Source organism: Trichosurus vulpecula, chromosome 1 (assembly GCF_011100635.1).
Source record: "Trichosurus vulpecula isolate mTriVul1 chromosome 1, mTriVul1.pri, whole genome shotgun sequence".
NCBI classification, from domain to species: domain Eukaryota; kingdom Metazoa; phylum Chordata; class Mammalia; order Diprotodontia; family Phalangeridae; genus Trichosurus; species Trichosurus vulpecula.
This window is the reverse complement of record NC_050573.1, coordinates 17,082,119-17,098,395: the sequence shown is the minus strand read 5'-3', so window position 1 is coordinate 17,098,395 and position 16,277 is coordinate 17,082,119. Positions and strand designations below refer to the sequence as shown.

The following is a 16,277-nucleotide window of genomic DNA, read 5'->3' as shown; positions in this document are numbered from 1 at the left end:
AAAACATCAGGCTTCATTCCAGTAAGCACAAGCAACTGATAACAACGAGCCTGTTCCAGTGGTGTGAGTGTGCAGAGATGGCACCCACAGGCAGCAGGCATGAGGTGGCTGGCGCACACATTGGGGTGGGTGTGCCTACCTTTGGCACAAATGGCTGTAACAAGGCAACAGGGCTTTGGTGCATGCTTCTGGCACAGACAACAAGAACAAGTCTGCTGTGGTGTGGTTGGGAAGCTGTGGTCCAGGCAGCAAGAATAATGATTCCACTGTGGCGTGAGTGTGTCTGTCGGATGGGGGAACAGGGGACAGTGAGAATGCTGCCAGGACAGAGAGGCAGCCGTGAAACCGGGCGCTTGCCCAGGAACACACATGGACCCAGATGTAGGAACTGAAGCCTAGTGCCCATTCTGTACATGTGACCCAGCAAAGCCAAATGACTCTCCAGAAAGTGGATGAACTACAGCTCAGACCAGCACAAACCTGGGCTCTATCCATCCCCAGCCCTGTCAAGGCAGAGACTACCCTTCCCTACAATGATATCACCTCCTATTTTGGGGTGATGACTGCTCCTTGTTTTTGTCACCTCCCCTTCAGAAAATGTAGGTTTCTGGAGGGAAGAGATGGTTTTGTTTTTTTAATTTGTATCCCCAGGCCTTGACATGCTGGGCCTGGCATTCAGTAGGCACTTAATAAAGGTTCATACACAGAGTGCCATCAGGGCAGAAGCAGTGGACCACAGCTTCATCCCCCTACATTGCTCAAGGGGCAGCAGGCACTGGACTTTCCAGGAACCCAATTGTGAGCATGAAGGGGTTCACCATGGGCATAATGCCCACTTGAGGTGATGGAGCCCCAGCTTTAAGTCCTGTCTCTGACACTTACTAGCTGAGTGACCCTGGGCAAGTGTGGACATTCTCTGAGCCTTGGTGTCTTTCCCTGCCAGATAGCAATGACAGGGCTGATGGGAAAAAGGCCCTTAATGCTACAAACCCAAAGTTATGCTACATTAGGATGAGCTAATGTTAACAGTTCTGGTTCTAGATCACTTCTGGATTGTGGCTATGGTTTGAGGAACCAGTCCCTAGACAGAGGTCCCTTCTTGAAGGCTCCAGGCAGGACTGAACAGCCTGTGCTTCTGGGACCCTCCACATCTGGTCCATGGCGGCTCCCAAGGATGGCCCAGGGAGGGAATCCTGGCCTCAGCAGATGTTTCCCTCAGTCAAGGAAGACCCTGGAATTCCTTTGTTCCCAGATGAGAATATCTCTGAACACAAGGCCAGGGACTCCTGATTCCTCTCCTCTGACGGGTGGATGAAAAAGGCCTCTATTTCACTTTCCCTGTACTGTTCAAGGCATTGGCTCATCTGTGGTGATTTATCCCTCCTCACCCCTTTCACCCCAAAGGCATAAGTGATGGAGGCAGGGTCAGCCAGCCAGGTGCATAACCAGTCCATCACAGAAGTGAGAAGAGGCTTTCCTGACTCCTTGAAGCCTTAGAGGCCCACTGCCCCACCTCCGAGCAGCAGAGAGGAAACGTGATTGGTGTCCCTCCCCTGGAGAGGCAGCGTGGGTTTTTGGGAAGCTGGTTCTGCTCCTGGGTGACCACTAGCAGATCCCAGATCTTTTCTGGGCCTTTTGGCCTCCTCATCTGAGGGCTGGGCCAGAAGAGCTCCAGGGTTCCTTCCAATTCTAAATTCTAGGATTCTCTATCTTTTCAGTGGGGTAAAGAGGGGCAAAAGAAGTTAACCTCCCCCCCAACCAGCCAGCAGACGGGATCAGAAAAGAGGAAGTGAAATAACAGTTCCATCCATTTGTAATGTGACCATCACAATCTTCTGTCCCCTTTTACTTCATATTACCTCTCCTCCTCGCTTACCTAAAGAAAGCCATACTTCCAGTGGAAACAGCATTGGACAAGGGGTCGGGAGATCTAGGTTCAAACGCTGACTCTGCTACTGACTAGCTGGGAAAGTATGGGCACATTGTTCCCAATCTCTGGCCTCATGTGTAAAGTGGGGATGACAAAGCTGGCATCGTCTCCCGCCAAGGATACAAGAATATGAACTACTATTCATCCAGGCCACATGTGTTAATTGGGACACCTGCTGAGCACTCAGAGCTGGAGAAGGTGAGAAGGGCAGCTGAGCCATGGCCCCTTGCTTCAGGGAGCCTACAGTCTATGTGGGAGACGATTCACAATACAACACTGTGAGTGCGTCAGACAGGAACACACAGACAGTAAGGTGGGGTCCAAGGGGAAGGCCGCTACACCCCAATGGGGAATCAGGGAAGGCTTCATGGAGGAGGCAGATTTGGTTGGATTCAGTGGGCAGGGTTAAAGGACGGAAAGACAGAGAACTAAGGAGCAGGCTCATGAGAAGACAGTGCAGTGGGGAAGCGTAAGACAAGGCGGGGGTTGGCTGGCTGAAAGGAAGAAGGGTTTCCCTTTTTGCCCAGGCTAGGAAAGCCCCCAAGTCCCTGAGGAGGCCAGGGCTAGGGACAGCACCAACATAAAAGGAAGGGCTATTTAGTTCTCCACCCGCTCTGGGGTACAGGATTTAGTATGGGCAGACCCTCCACCGGCACAGATAGCAACTCCTCTACTGCTTTATTAGATGATCTTGTGAAGTTCTATGGCCAAAGACACAACCACCCTCAGACCCAGTGATGCAGTGAGGCTGGTCCTCAGGTCAAAGACCTTGTGTGACCTGGGCTCAGATTCCAAGTCTTCCTAGTTTGACAAGAACTTCTGGAGCCCGAGCTCTGCTGTGGGGAGGGAGCATGAGAGTGCTTTCTCCATGGGGGTGGGCCTGCCCAATGCCAAGGGGCCTGGCGTGCAGCAGAGTGTGCCGCTGTTGTCCTCCTTTCTGTCTGGGGTGTTCTGTTGGATGGTAAAAGAGGCCGCTGTGAGAGACTCTCCAACTGGGCGCTGACCGTGTGTGCCTAAACAGTGGCCTCCACTGACTTCTGCCACCAAGCAGAAGCTGGCAGCAGGAACTCAACATATCACAACTTTGACTAAACAGCTCTATTCCCATCAGTTGCCACAGCAAACAAAGTCTGGGTGTTTTACCGCTCCCAGGCAAATAGTCATGTAATGAGATTTATCAGTTAAATGAACTACAAATGAATAACTTGTTTTGGTTCCTGTTGCCTGGAATAAGGTTACAGCTAAAACTGGCTAAAATTTCAAGCTGTTTAGCAGACTCCCAAGACTACCATCTATGGGAAAGATGCTGCTGCTTCTGACCCCAAAGCGCACGGTCCGCTTAAGCCCTGACTTGTCTATGATCTCTGTGCCAGCATCACAGCCCTGGGCTAGGGCTGTGGGGGACAGAAAGCATGCTGTCTGCTTCCCACAATGGGAAAATATGGGAGCATCTGCATTCAAATAGAGAAATCCATGCAAATAGTTAGCATCAAATATTTAGTTGGAATAAAACAATATTTTTTCTTTTTCCACAACAAATGAATCGCTCATGGTCTCGCCAGAGCATATAATCCTGACCAGGGATGCTGAGCCGTGCCTTAAGGAGTCACACACCCTGGGCTGATTTTGCAAAAGGAAGATGCCAAATGAGTCTTGCGAGACCCCAGAACCACAGAAGGGAAGAGGTAAGAAGGACTTTAGAGACCACCTCATCCAACCCCCTCAGTTTACAGAGAAAGACACTGGAACCAGAGCAAGAGAGCCACCCGCCCATCCCAGGGCACGAGGGGCCTGCCTGCGGTCACACGGGAAGTCAGGGACAAGGCCAGGGCTGGAATCCGGGCCTTGTTGCCTCTCCACCCACCCTGCTCCTCAGAGCACTGAAGGCTGGGGCGGCAGGAAAGGGCGGCCTCATCCTAAAGCAGACTCTTAGCATTCTTAGTCTGAGATAATCTGGAAGGGTCCTATTAAAGCACTGTACAATACATATGCGACCTCGATAATAGTAGTGATCCCGTGATGGAGTATGATGATAAGAGCTGTCCTTTCATTTCAACTCAACAGACATCTATTAAGTACCTACTACATGCCGAACACCAACAAATCAAAACCATCCCCCACCCTTAAGGACCTCCCATCTCCATGGCGGTTACACCATGTACGAAGGTATAGAAATACAGAGTTGGAAGGGGAGAAGTCTCTGATGACTGCGGCAAGGAGGAAACGCTTTGTGTAGGAGGAGGCATCTGATGTGAGAGGCGGAGGTGAGGGGGAAGGGCACGCAAGGCATGGAAGAGCCAGGGCAAAGGCGTGGTGGGGGTGGGGCGGGGTGGAGTATGGAGTCTGAAGTCCGTCTCAATGGAACATGGAGTTTGTGGTCCATGAGACCCAGACCGAGCGGGTTATATTTTGACATAGAGCCAACAGTGAGCCACCGCAGAATTTTTTTAATCAGAGGAATCATGTGTCTAAGGAATATTAGTGTGGCAGCTGGAGGATGGATTGGAGAAAGGAAGCAGGGATAAGGACGATAATAATAACTACCATCTATAAAGTGCCTACCTGTGCCAGGCACTGTGCTGTGTCCTTCATAGATGTCACCTCATTGGATCCTCACAACAACCCTGGAAGGGAGGTGCTGTTATGATCACCATTTTACAGATGAGAACACGGAGGCAGACAGGGGGAGGTAAGTGACTCGCCCAGGGTCAGATGGCTGATAAGTGTCTGATGGTGGATTTGAACTCGGGTCTTCCTGACAGCAGGCCCAGGGCTCTATCCATTGCACCCAATTAGGAAGTTGTTGAACTAGTTCAGGTAAAAGGTTCTATGAGCCTAAATTAGGGTAGCAACCACATGAGTGGGGGGAATGGAATGCATGTGCAAGATATTTTGGAGGTAAATTGACAAGACTTGGCAAATGATTGGATTAGAGGCAAAAGGTAATGGCCAAGGACCATTCCAAGTAGGACCCTCTGTGCCTAGGAGGAGTCGAGTTTGAAGGAGGGGCAGGCACGGGCAGGATGGGGATGGGGGTGCCAGGAGAGAACACATTCTGTTTCCAACGTGCGGAGATGGAGAAGCCAGTGGGACATCAGGATGGAAACGCTCGGTTCAGGTGCGTGACTACAGTTCAGGAGTCTCTGGCATAGATATGGTAAACACTGTTTCCATGTTTATAATGATGTATGGTTACAAGACTTTATATATGATATGGCCTTGATTCTTCCAACAGCTCGCCATGGAAAGTGTAGCAAATCATGATTGTCCCTTCTTATAGAGAAGTAAACCAAGGCTTTGGGGAGTCAGCTCACTGAAGTGCAAAGACTGCCAGATCTGCAGATTGAAGTCTCTTGGCTCTGCCACTGCCTGGCAGTATGGTCATGGAAGCGTAAGGTAATGCAGTTACCTGCCTTCTCAATGCTTCAGTTTACCCAGCTGTAAAGTAGGGGAATGGCCTCTATTATCCACCTCACAGGGCTGTTGCCTTTGTAGGGAACAAAGTACAGAAACAGCAGCCATTGGTATGACTGTGATCACAGTTCCTGTTGTCATTAAGGAGGTAATTCAAGGCTTCAGGCTCTGATAGCAGAGCCAGCAGGCGCAGACTCGCAGAATCTCAGACATCAAAAGGCCCTCAGTGGACACCAAATTCGACACCTGCCTGAACATCCCAATATCCCTGTGAGGCCTCCTATGTCTGGGCACTGCCTGAAGATGGCCAGGGCTGGGGAGCCCATCACTTCATTGCCCTTAAGGAAATTGCTTATTGTTGGGAAGCTTGTCCTTCCAAGAAGCCAAAATCTGCCTCCTAGAACTCAGACCACTCATCAGCGGCCTGCCCTTTCTCCTGAGGACAGCCCTCCAAATACCGAAGCGAGCTCTCATCACCCTCTGAGTCTTCTCTTCTCCGGGTGAAGTGTTCTCAACTCCTTTAAAAACAGATTCTGAAATTCAATTAGATGACAATATTTGCCATCTCCAGGCCAACGCCATTTGGGCTCTTCTCTAGCCCTAATTGCACCTCTGACTCTTTCGGGCAGCTTTTCTTGATCTCCACAATGGCGAGGGCTTCTCCCCTGAAATGACCTGGCGTTCACTTTGCATCTGTATGTTTACATTCTCCTCTGTGATTGTGTTAATGTTTCTTCCCAGATGGATTCCTAGCATCTAGAGTAGTGCCTCAAACACAATAGCTACTTAATAAATGCCTGGTAAATTAAATTTAATGGAAAGCTCCCCGCCAGTGGCTCAGCAATCCTGAGCACCAGCCCCTTCAGGCTCCTGAGATAGAATTCACCTGGGGCCAGTCACTAGTGGCCTTCGAGGACAGCTAAGTCCTCTTTGGCCAGGGGGGTCCTTATTTTGGGCTTCAACCCACCAATTCAGCTATTTCTTTTCCTTTCTTGCTGATTCAAAGATTATTTTCCTTGTCAATCAAAGAAAATAGACACAAACTAGCTGCCCAGTGGTGTATATTCATGGCTACCTGGTCTCCTCCTCTTCCCATGATCCTCCTTTGTTTATATATATATATATATATATGTATATATATATGTATATGTATGTATGTGTGTATGTATATGGGGAAATCTCGACCTTTTGGGTTGTCTTTAGCAGCTCCAGCGTCCCTCCTGTTACTCTTACCTGCTCCATGCTTTTATATTTAGCCTCTGTCACCAACCTTGGCATTTAAATCCTCTACGAGTCTGGTGAAACTGGACGTGAATCCAGGAAGTCTACATGACTCCGTTTCAGACAGCATCCCCCTTTCCTCATGACGGTTGTCTCTCTTTGTGCCTTTACAAATTCATTCTTGAGAGCTTCCCCTCCCTCCCGGGATAGAGGAAATTGTAGTCCATTGGAGCCTACCTCTGCTTTCTCTACAGCCTTTAAAACTGGCTCTCCCATAACTAAGGGCTGTGTTACAATATCTGCGGGGGGGGGGGGGGTTCTTCTCCTCTGTCCCAAATCAAAGAGGAAGTGGCCACTTTTTACCAAGGCCCCCATCGCTCCTACATCATCTTTTTACGCCAGGCGTATGCTTTTCCCTGGGCCCCCATCCCCAAACTCCTCATCAGCTTCTTCCTGACTGCCCAGGTATGACAGGACTGTTTTTGTTTCTGCCTCCAAGGCTTTTCACCCAAATGCCTGCCTCCTGTTTCCCTACACAGCTGTTTGTCCATATAACCTGAAACTCCACCTTCTCCCTCTGCCCGACCCAATCCTACCCTCCTGTCCCTCTAAATGAAGGAGGCCCTTCTGGAGCCATATCTCAGGCACTGGTACCTTCCTAGAGAGGCTCAGGGATAATTAGGAGGATATTTTCTTTCTCTCTCTTTGCTTTTTCAGTTTTAAGCCTTTTTAAAAAAATTATTATTTGCAAAACTCTAGGCACACACACATACACACACATATCTGTGCATATTTAAGAGCATGTACTTAGGGTTAGGGTTGACATATGTATTAAACCAGTCCTCATTAGGTGCAATTCATCCTTGACAAAGAGCTCATCCACAATTCGGAAATCCACATTCTGTTCTCAAACACGTTCTTGTAAAACTTTTTTGTTGATATCTTTTGTTTTGACATGACCTTCATTTCTGGAGCGGCAAAGTGGAAGAAGCCCTTCCTCTTGTGGATCTGCCCAGAGCGCATCAGTCAATCCTCCTTGCTTACAAAGACCTTGCAATCTGATCAGGGATGTGAGGGAGGCATGCAGATAACTAGAACAGGTGGAGGAAGGTGGCAAGGCGGTAGGAAGAATATAATTAGGTTGCTACAGAAGATGGGGGGTGGTGGGGAGAGAGAGGATAAGTTCCAAGGAAACAACTCTTAGCATTAGAGAAAGAACATGGGCTTTGGAGAGCAGGCTGAAGCTCAGGGGACAGGCAGCCTTTCACTTAGCTCCATTCCCAGTTTAGTCCACCCAATGAGCACTTGGCCTCTGCGGGCCTGAGGACTCCCTCTGTGCCACATGAGGCATCAAACGAGGATCAGAAGAGGGCATTGCATGTAGTAGACACTTAACAAATGTTTATTGAATTAAACTGTACGAAAGGCTCCTCTGGCTTAAATCTATATGGTGATAAATCTAGTATAGTCCCTTTGATGTATACATTTACATATAAAGCCTTCTGTGTGTACTAAACCCACAAAAGCTGCCGGGTAGGGGGCATTCAATAAATACTGACTGACTGATTAAAGATGATGAAAATGGACCAAGAAGTCACATTCTTCTGGTGCTCTCCCTCTCCTTTATCATTAAAACTCTACCACATGTCTGGAGTCAGGAGACTCAGATGATTCTAATGAAAGCAAAGCCCTTGGTGAGTAAAGGAGAAGCTATGGAGAAGCCTTAGTTCAGTCTGGTTCAACAGTCAGCGGTCACCTCTCTTGGAAGGAGGGGGCCAAACCATTGCCACAAAAACCCAATTGGTTGTTTTTAACAAATGGCCACCGGGCTTACTTTGAGGCATATAACGGCAGCATTGAAAAGGACACTGAAATGATAATAACTCATAGCGCATTAGGATTTATAAAGTGTTTAACTCACAACCACCTGCCTGGGTACAAAGACCAATAGCCGGTGTTTATATAGAATTTTACAAAGCATTTTATATACATTCTATTATATGTCCAAAACATTCTTTTGAGTGAACAAGGATCATCAAACCATTTTACAGAGAAGAGAATGGCCCAAACCACTAATAATAAGAGAAATTCAAGTCAAAACAATTCTGAGATTTCACCTCCCTCCTAACAAATTAACAAAGATGATAAAACATGGGAACAGTTGGTGTTGGAAGGGCTGTGGCAAGATAGGCACACTACCTGTGAACTGGTACAACTATTCTATAGAAAAAACTTGAATTATGCAGACAAAATAATGAAAATGCCCTTACTCTTTGTCATTGACAAAAAAAGAAAAGAAAAAAAGCAAGGCTCTACATACACCAAAATATTTATAGAAGCACTTGCTGTGGAGGCAAAGAACAGGAACACAGCAGACAGCCACTGATTGAGGAACAGCTATGCAAGTCGTGGTAAATGAGTGCAATGGAACACTACTGTGCTGTAAGAAATGACTAAGGTGATGAATAGAGAGAAATGTGGAAAATGAAAGAACTGATCCAGAAAAAGGAAGCAGAATCAGGAGAACAATCTATGTAATAACCACAACAATGCAAATGGAAAAAATCTGTTGTTCAGTCATTTTCCAGTCTTGTCCAACTCTCTGAGACCCCACATGGGGTTTTCTTGCCATTTCCTTCTCCTGCTCATTTTATAGATGAGAAACTGAGGCAAACAGGGTTGAGAGACTTGCCCAGGGTCAAACAGCTAGTAAATATCTGAGACTGGATTTGAACTCAGGTCTTCCTGACTCCAAGATTGGCTCTCTATCCACTGCACCACCTAGCTGCCCAAGGAATGAATAACTACCACAAAACAATTCAAACTGAATTTTGGGAAATAATACAGGACAAGCTGGGCCCCAAGATGAGAAAATACTCCCACTCCTAACTCCTATGCTTTTGTGGGGTGGGGAAGTACGATCTCCCCTCCCCTAGTTGTAGAAACTAAATATAAGGTTAGATTTTTTTGAAATGTTGAATGGTTTTGATGATTTTTCCTCTCTTCTTTTAAGTTCTTTGTTATAAAGGTACTTGGTTTTCCAGGAAGGGAGAAAGGAGAAATGTAGGCAATGTAAAAACAAAATATATCAATAAAATTGATTTTTACAAAGGAAACTATGATGCATAACATCAGAGTTAGAAAAGAACTTAGAAAATGGAGCAGCAGAGCTGAAAGGAGTCCTGGCACCTCGAACATTGAGTGTCAGAGCCAGAAATGACCTTGAAGCAGAGGCCACAGAATGTTAGAACCGTGAGGATACTGGGAGGTCATTTACTGAATAGTATGTGAACTGAAGGTGATTCCCACCTTACCAGAAAACTGGTCAGTGTATACAACCTTCGTAAAGTCTTTGCAAGCTCAAGTCAGCACATTGGCAAGACCAAATGGACACTGAATGCAGGTTTTGTTGTTGAAACTCCACCAGGGGTGGGGAACCTGTGGCCTCAGTGAACCTTAGATTTAGTTAAAGGGCCACCCTTGAGGACCTAGAGGGCCACATGTGGCCTTGAGGCCACAGCTTCCCCACTCCTGCAAGGAGCCTATAAAGGAAGAATAGGCCTAGAGGGCACTGTAATGGAAAGGAATTTGGATTCTGTGGCCTGAGAAAGCATCAATCTTTTCCATGTGGCATATCTGTGATACTCGTCAGGTTTACTACCATGAATCTAAGCCTCTCTTGCCAGGGCCTACATCTCGACGTGAAGGAGGAGCTGTCAGCAGCTCCTGAAAAGGAAAGAGGGAGTTGTCCGACGTATGGGCCTTCCTTTGGACAGTATGAGGGAGTGGAAATGGATGGACTGGACCTTCCCAAGGTTTCTCCATGGTAACCAGGCAGCTCTCGCTAATACTGAGACCAGAGGAAACTTCCAAATGATTATTTTTGTCAATGATATTTTAGGGTCCAAATAATGCCGTGTCAGAAAGAGCTATTACCTGGACTTATGAGTTGAGATCACAGGTGATAAATTATTTGTAATGCCCAAGCATTAATACAGCAATGTTTTCAAACTAAGAATTTGTAAATGTGCTTTGCTGATGCAAATTAACAAATTAATAAGGAAACAAGCTTTCTGGTACAAGACGCTGAGGTGACAGATTAGCTATTAAGAGCAATTTATAGGTCATAAGATATGAAAGTTGGCAAGAAACCCTCCCTCTGCTGGCTTCAGAAACAGTAAAGCTGCATTTGATTCCCCAGAGGTTTCCTGTTAGGCATTTTAATTATTCCATAAAACCTCCAGAATTTATAATGATTTCTTTTTCTCAAACTTGATGCTCTCTTTGAGTCTGATGCAGCACCCAACAGGCAGCTTTGGAACAGGTCACAAGAACCACACTGACGCTCACGACAGACGTCGAGGCTGAGGTTTGTTGTTTGGTTATTTTCAGTTGTGTCCAACTTTGTGACCCCTTTGGGGGATTCTTGGCAGAGATACAGGAGCTGTTTGCCATTTCCTTCTTCAGCTCATCTTACAGATGAGAAAACTGAGGCAGACAGGGTTCAGTGACTTGCCCAGGGTCACACAGCTAATAAGTATCTGAGACTGAATTTGAACTCAGGAAGATGAATCCTCCTGACTCCAGGTCTGGCGCTCTGTGCACTGTGGCACCCCCTAGCTGCCCAAGTTGAAGTACAAGGCTGGGCTCTACAGGCAGAGCCAATTACTGCTGAGAACACCCAGACCATTCTTCAGCCCAAACATCTGCTTCATGGGATCTGCCTAGCTATCCAGCCATCAGCTTAGAAAAGCTGCATGCCCTCCCCACAACTGAAGACAGCCAGGCAGCCCAGTGAGTGGGGCTGGTGTGTATGAACCTCGCTGGGAGTGAGTGTGGATGTAGTTCAGAGCTATGGCCTCACTGGTGTCAGGAACTCCTGAAAAGCAACTCTGTCCACACTCATCACTTTGAAACAAGTTTTCTGGCAATGTTAACTAGAATGCCAAACTCTCGGAAGCATCATCATCATAGGTGAGCCCAAAGATGCCTGATGGACGCGGGAGAGCTCTGGTTTCTGACCAACCACAGCTGATGTGTGAGAAGTTGTACAAAGGATGCGTAGGAGCAGAAAAGGCCACGAACCAGTCCTGAAGTCAGAACGGGAGGTGGCAGATGCCTCTCTCAATGCTGCCCAGCCATCTGTTAACTACGAAGGACTCGGCACCTTGAGTCGATCTCCCAAGACTGATAGAAGAAGACTGACAAAGACGTGGCCAACAACAGTAAGAGCTCATATGTATACAGTGCTTTAAAGCTTTGTGAAGAATTTTAGCTATGATTCCTCGTTGCATTGGCACAATAGCCACTATCCTCCCCATCCCACAGAGTCTCGGAGACTGAGGATTGCATGGCTGATCAGAATCTGGGCCTGGATAAAAGCCCAGGGCTTCCTAATGCCATGCTCCATTCTCTCCCCTGCACTGGGAGAGGAAGCCCCCTCATCAGGAAGAGCCTGGATCCATCCCAGCCTAATCCTCAGGATCTCCTTCCTCCACAGTCTTCTTTAGAGATTCTGCTTCATTCCCTCCATCCAAACATCTGTGCTTTCTTCTTCCAAGCACGAAGGAAAGTATCCCTGACAGGACGAGAAATGTTTTCTGAACAAGAGGGTCTCAGCTTTGGGGATCTTCTTCTGGCCCTAGTTCTGAACTAGAAGACCAGGGGGTGGCTGGATTCCTGGCTTGACTTATTGTCCCCAAGGGGGGCACTGTCCATCCCAGTGGCCTTGTGTTTAGTTGGTATCAGCCCATTTATACCCAGGCTGTCTTCCCCTTGAGGGCACAGGTGCTTGAGGGCAGGGCTGCTTTCTGTTGTTCTTTGTATCCCTAAGGCCCTACCCTGGGCAATTGGAGAGACCTGGGTTCAAGTCTTTCTCTGACACAACCTGGCTGGCTATGTGGCCCTGGGAACGTCTCTGAACCTCTCAGTCCTCCACTGGAGATGGGGTTGGGAGTTCCTCATCTGGGCATTCCCTAAATCAGTGAAATTACTGATCCAGTCACTCTACCCTCACCCCCAGGGTGGGAGTTGGGGAGGGGTAGGACTAGGAAAGGCCTCCTGCAGAAGGGAAGACTTCAGTCTTAGAGGAAACTAGAGAAACTAAAAAGTGGAGGTGAGGTGGCAGGAAGTGGCAGGTGGGGGCCAGCCAGTACAAAAGCCCAGAGATGGGAGATGGAGTCTTAGGTGCTGTGGTAAGTAGGTCAATGTGGCTAAATCCTGGGAGAGTGCAGGGGGCAGGGGAAGTAGGGAAGGGCTTTAACTACTGAACACACGACTTTCTATTTGCTCCTAGAGGTCATACGTAAGGAGTCACTGGAGTTTCTCGATCAAGCACAGAGTAACACATGTTAGGAAAGTCCTTTTGGCAGCTGAATGGAGGATGTACTGGAGTGAGGAGAGGGAGGCACAAGACAGACAGACAGACAAATGAGACACTCCTGCAATGGTGCTGAGGCAGAGTGATGAGGGCTGAACCAGGGAGGAGGTGAGGTGGGGAGGAGAGAGGGCTGGAGGCTGTCACCTCACATCTGGACCACCATAGTCACTTTCTGGTGGCTCTCCCTGCCTCAGCCCTCCCCGATGCAGTCCCTTCTATGTTCGGCTGACAAAGTGGCCTTCCCAAGCACAAGGCTAAGCATCCCCTCTCTGACCTAGTGAACTCTGGGGGCTAAAAGAAAATCCTCTAAGTCTCCAGGATTTTTACACCTTACTCCTTTCCACATACTCAAGCATCCAGCAACATCAGCCTTCTGGCAGCTCCTCACACCAGACTCTCCACCTCCCAGATCAGGGTACTTTCACTGCCTGGGCCCCATTGCCCTGAATTCTCTGTCCTCAGTCCAGCCCCCTGGCCCCCGGCTTCTTCCAAGTCTCGGCTGTAAGAAGCCTTCCCCAATGCTCCTTGGTGCTCACGCCTTCCCTCTGAGAATCTCCACCTCAGCCTGTGTGGATTTTCTTTTCACTTCACTGTTTACAGGTTGTTTTCTCCATGAGACTGTGAACTCCTTTAGAGCACAGCCTTTTGTTTGGGGCTCTTTGTCTTCCTATTCTTAGCACTTCTCCTCCCAATGCATCCTGGGCCATCTCCACTCATCCTGGTGAATACCAGGTCACTAGACCCAGATGGCTCTGGAGGAGAAAGTGAGGCTGGTGACCTTGCACAGCCCCCTCCCCCACTCAAATCAAAGTGAACTGCCAGTCACGTCACCATTTCCCTGATGTCACGGTCCCTCTTCGAGAATGAAGGACAAACACAACCTGAGCACTTCTCACACTGCTTGCTAAGTAGGTGCTTAATAAATGCTGGTAACTTGGCTTGAGTAAGAGTGAAGCCGGGGGGACTAGGAAGATGGTAATTTCATCAATAGGAATAGGAAAGCTGGAATAAAGGGGTTAGGGTTCAAAAGGAAGATTTTTGTTTCAGAAAGTTGAGTTTGAAACGCCTATGGGACATTCCTCTCCTATTCCCAGCACCCAACACAGTGCCTGGCACAAAGGAGCTTAATGAGTGCTTACTGGTTGACTGACTAATTAGGTGATTACTAACTCTGTGACTTTGGGACAAGTAATTTTCCCTCCCTAAACCTCAGTTCCCTTATCTGTAAAAACGGTCACAGGAGAAGCAGAGAACACCGGCCCAGGAGAGCTCTACAACTGGAGAAGGAGGCAGCAACGGCCAAGTCATGAAGGACCAGTCCCCTGAGCACATGAGCAGAGGGCACAGATGTGCCCCCAGCCACAACGCTGGCTGTCGGGGTCACTGGCAGAGTAAAGCAGAAAGAACTAGAAGAATGTGAGGTATTGTTATTGATTGCTTAAAATGCTCCATTAAGATCATTTTGGTGACTGTTATAGCAGGAACCAGTAACCCTTGATTTCCCCTTCCTGGTCTCCCCAACATCTCAAGTTTTATTTGGGGGGAAAAGTCTAGTCTCAAATGAGCTCTTCTTGGTGCACGACTCAGGTTTCTTTATTAATGACTCGCTCTGGACCATGAGACAGACTCAGCCACAGCACACACGGTTTCCAGGCCAATCAGAGCAGCTCCCCTCCACACTCCCTGACTAAGCCGACCTGCCGTGAGCTATAAACCATTCTTTTGTAGGAGGCTTTGGAACATTGCCAATCCTTCTTCAAAGGAAATATTTACACTGAACAGTAAAGGTTGGTGTTGGGGGGAGGGAACCAAAGTTAGGCAAGAAAGTGAAGGGACTGGGGGGGGGCACTCTCAGGGAGGAGAACTGTGCAAGAAATACAGAACAAACATTTCAGAAAGTGAAAGAGGAAAGGGAGGGCCAATCTTTCCTAGCACAGTATACCAAGTCACTTAGAATGGGTTCTCCCAAGCACAGGCTACCATCTAGGCCTGCGGGACAAGCCACATTAAGAGATCATAGGAATGATGAGGCCACACAGTTTCTCATTGTATCTCAAGGCATATGTTCCAAGACCCTAGTAGCAGGCAGTTATAATTCTATGCTTCTAGTCAAATTCATTCTTCTTTAAATTCCAAAATCTCTTGAGCCATTAGCAAGTGAATCTGACATCTGACATGGGAAGCCTGAGGCAAATATGTCAAGAAAGTTAACAACTTTCAGGAAATGGATATCCATCAAGTAGAACCCAGCCAGTCCGCTAGAATGCCCATTACCACCATTTCCCAATGAAACTTTGGTATTTAGCTCATATTGCCTCGCAAATAGAGTCCAAACTCCTTAACTCTGGTTTCCAAATGATGTGGTGACACTTCCCTTTTACACACACACACACACACACACACACTCACTCTCACACACAAAAGCAGTGGACCCTTTGCACATGTTTCATAAAACAATCTCTGTTAATAATTTTCCTAGTTCTTATTTTGTTCACATAAATATAGAATTTATTATAATTTTATAGAGTACTAAATGTGAAATAAAAATAATGTATAAAATAACAAATAACTGCTCTGATGAATTAGCTGTCAAGGCATCAGATATTTAGAGTAGGGAGAAGGTTTTTAAGGACATCCAGTCCAACACCCTTATTCCATCCTTGTAAGAGCTAGGTCCCATAGAAAGTAAGTGACTTGTCCAAAGGTACACAGGCAGAATGTGGCACCACCAACAGGATTTGAACCCAGGTCCTCTGACTCCAAATCCACCACTTTTCCCACTGCACCATGGTGACTTGCAAAGGGGAAGGGGAAACATGATGATAGTATAGAGCCCCCTGCAGCCCCCAAAGCTTCAAACTTCGGTGGTTGATAACTGCATATTGGGGTGGAGTTAGGAAACTCTGCTTTGACATTCAAGGTCCTCTATAATTTATTTACTTTCCCTTCTCATTTCATATACTCCCATTCAAATACCTGCATGTAAGCCACACCCTGGTCTATGGGCCACTGCAGGAGCCAGAGCTTTCCCTTGTCTGTCTTTTGCCATTAGTATTCCATAGGTCTGGAATATCTTTTCCTCTTTCCGACCATGTGAAATTCCACCACTCACATATCAGCTCAAGTGCTGCTTCATCCATACTCTATCACTAGCACCATCACCGTCACTACCACCACCCCGCTACCACTATCATCAGTACCACCACCACTACTATCACTGTCACAAACATCACTACCACCATCACCATCACTAGCACCATCACTATCATTACTACCACCACCACCATTACCATCACTATCACCAACAACACTACCACCATCACCAACATCATT

At 47.4% G+C, this 16,277-nt stretch overlaps 1 protein-coding gene across 1 annotated transcript in view; it reads right to left on the bottom strand.

Moving 5' to 3' along the window:
- The window catches only part of TTC28 (tetratricopeptide repeat domain 28), a 330,631-nt gene that overhangs the window by 206,525 nt on the left and 107,829 nt on the right, over nucleotides 1-16,277 (bottom strand). The window lies entirely within an intron of this gene.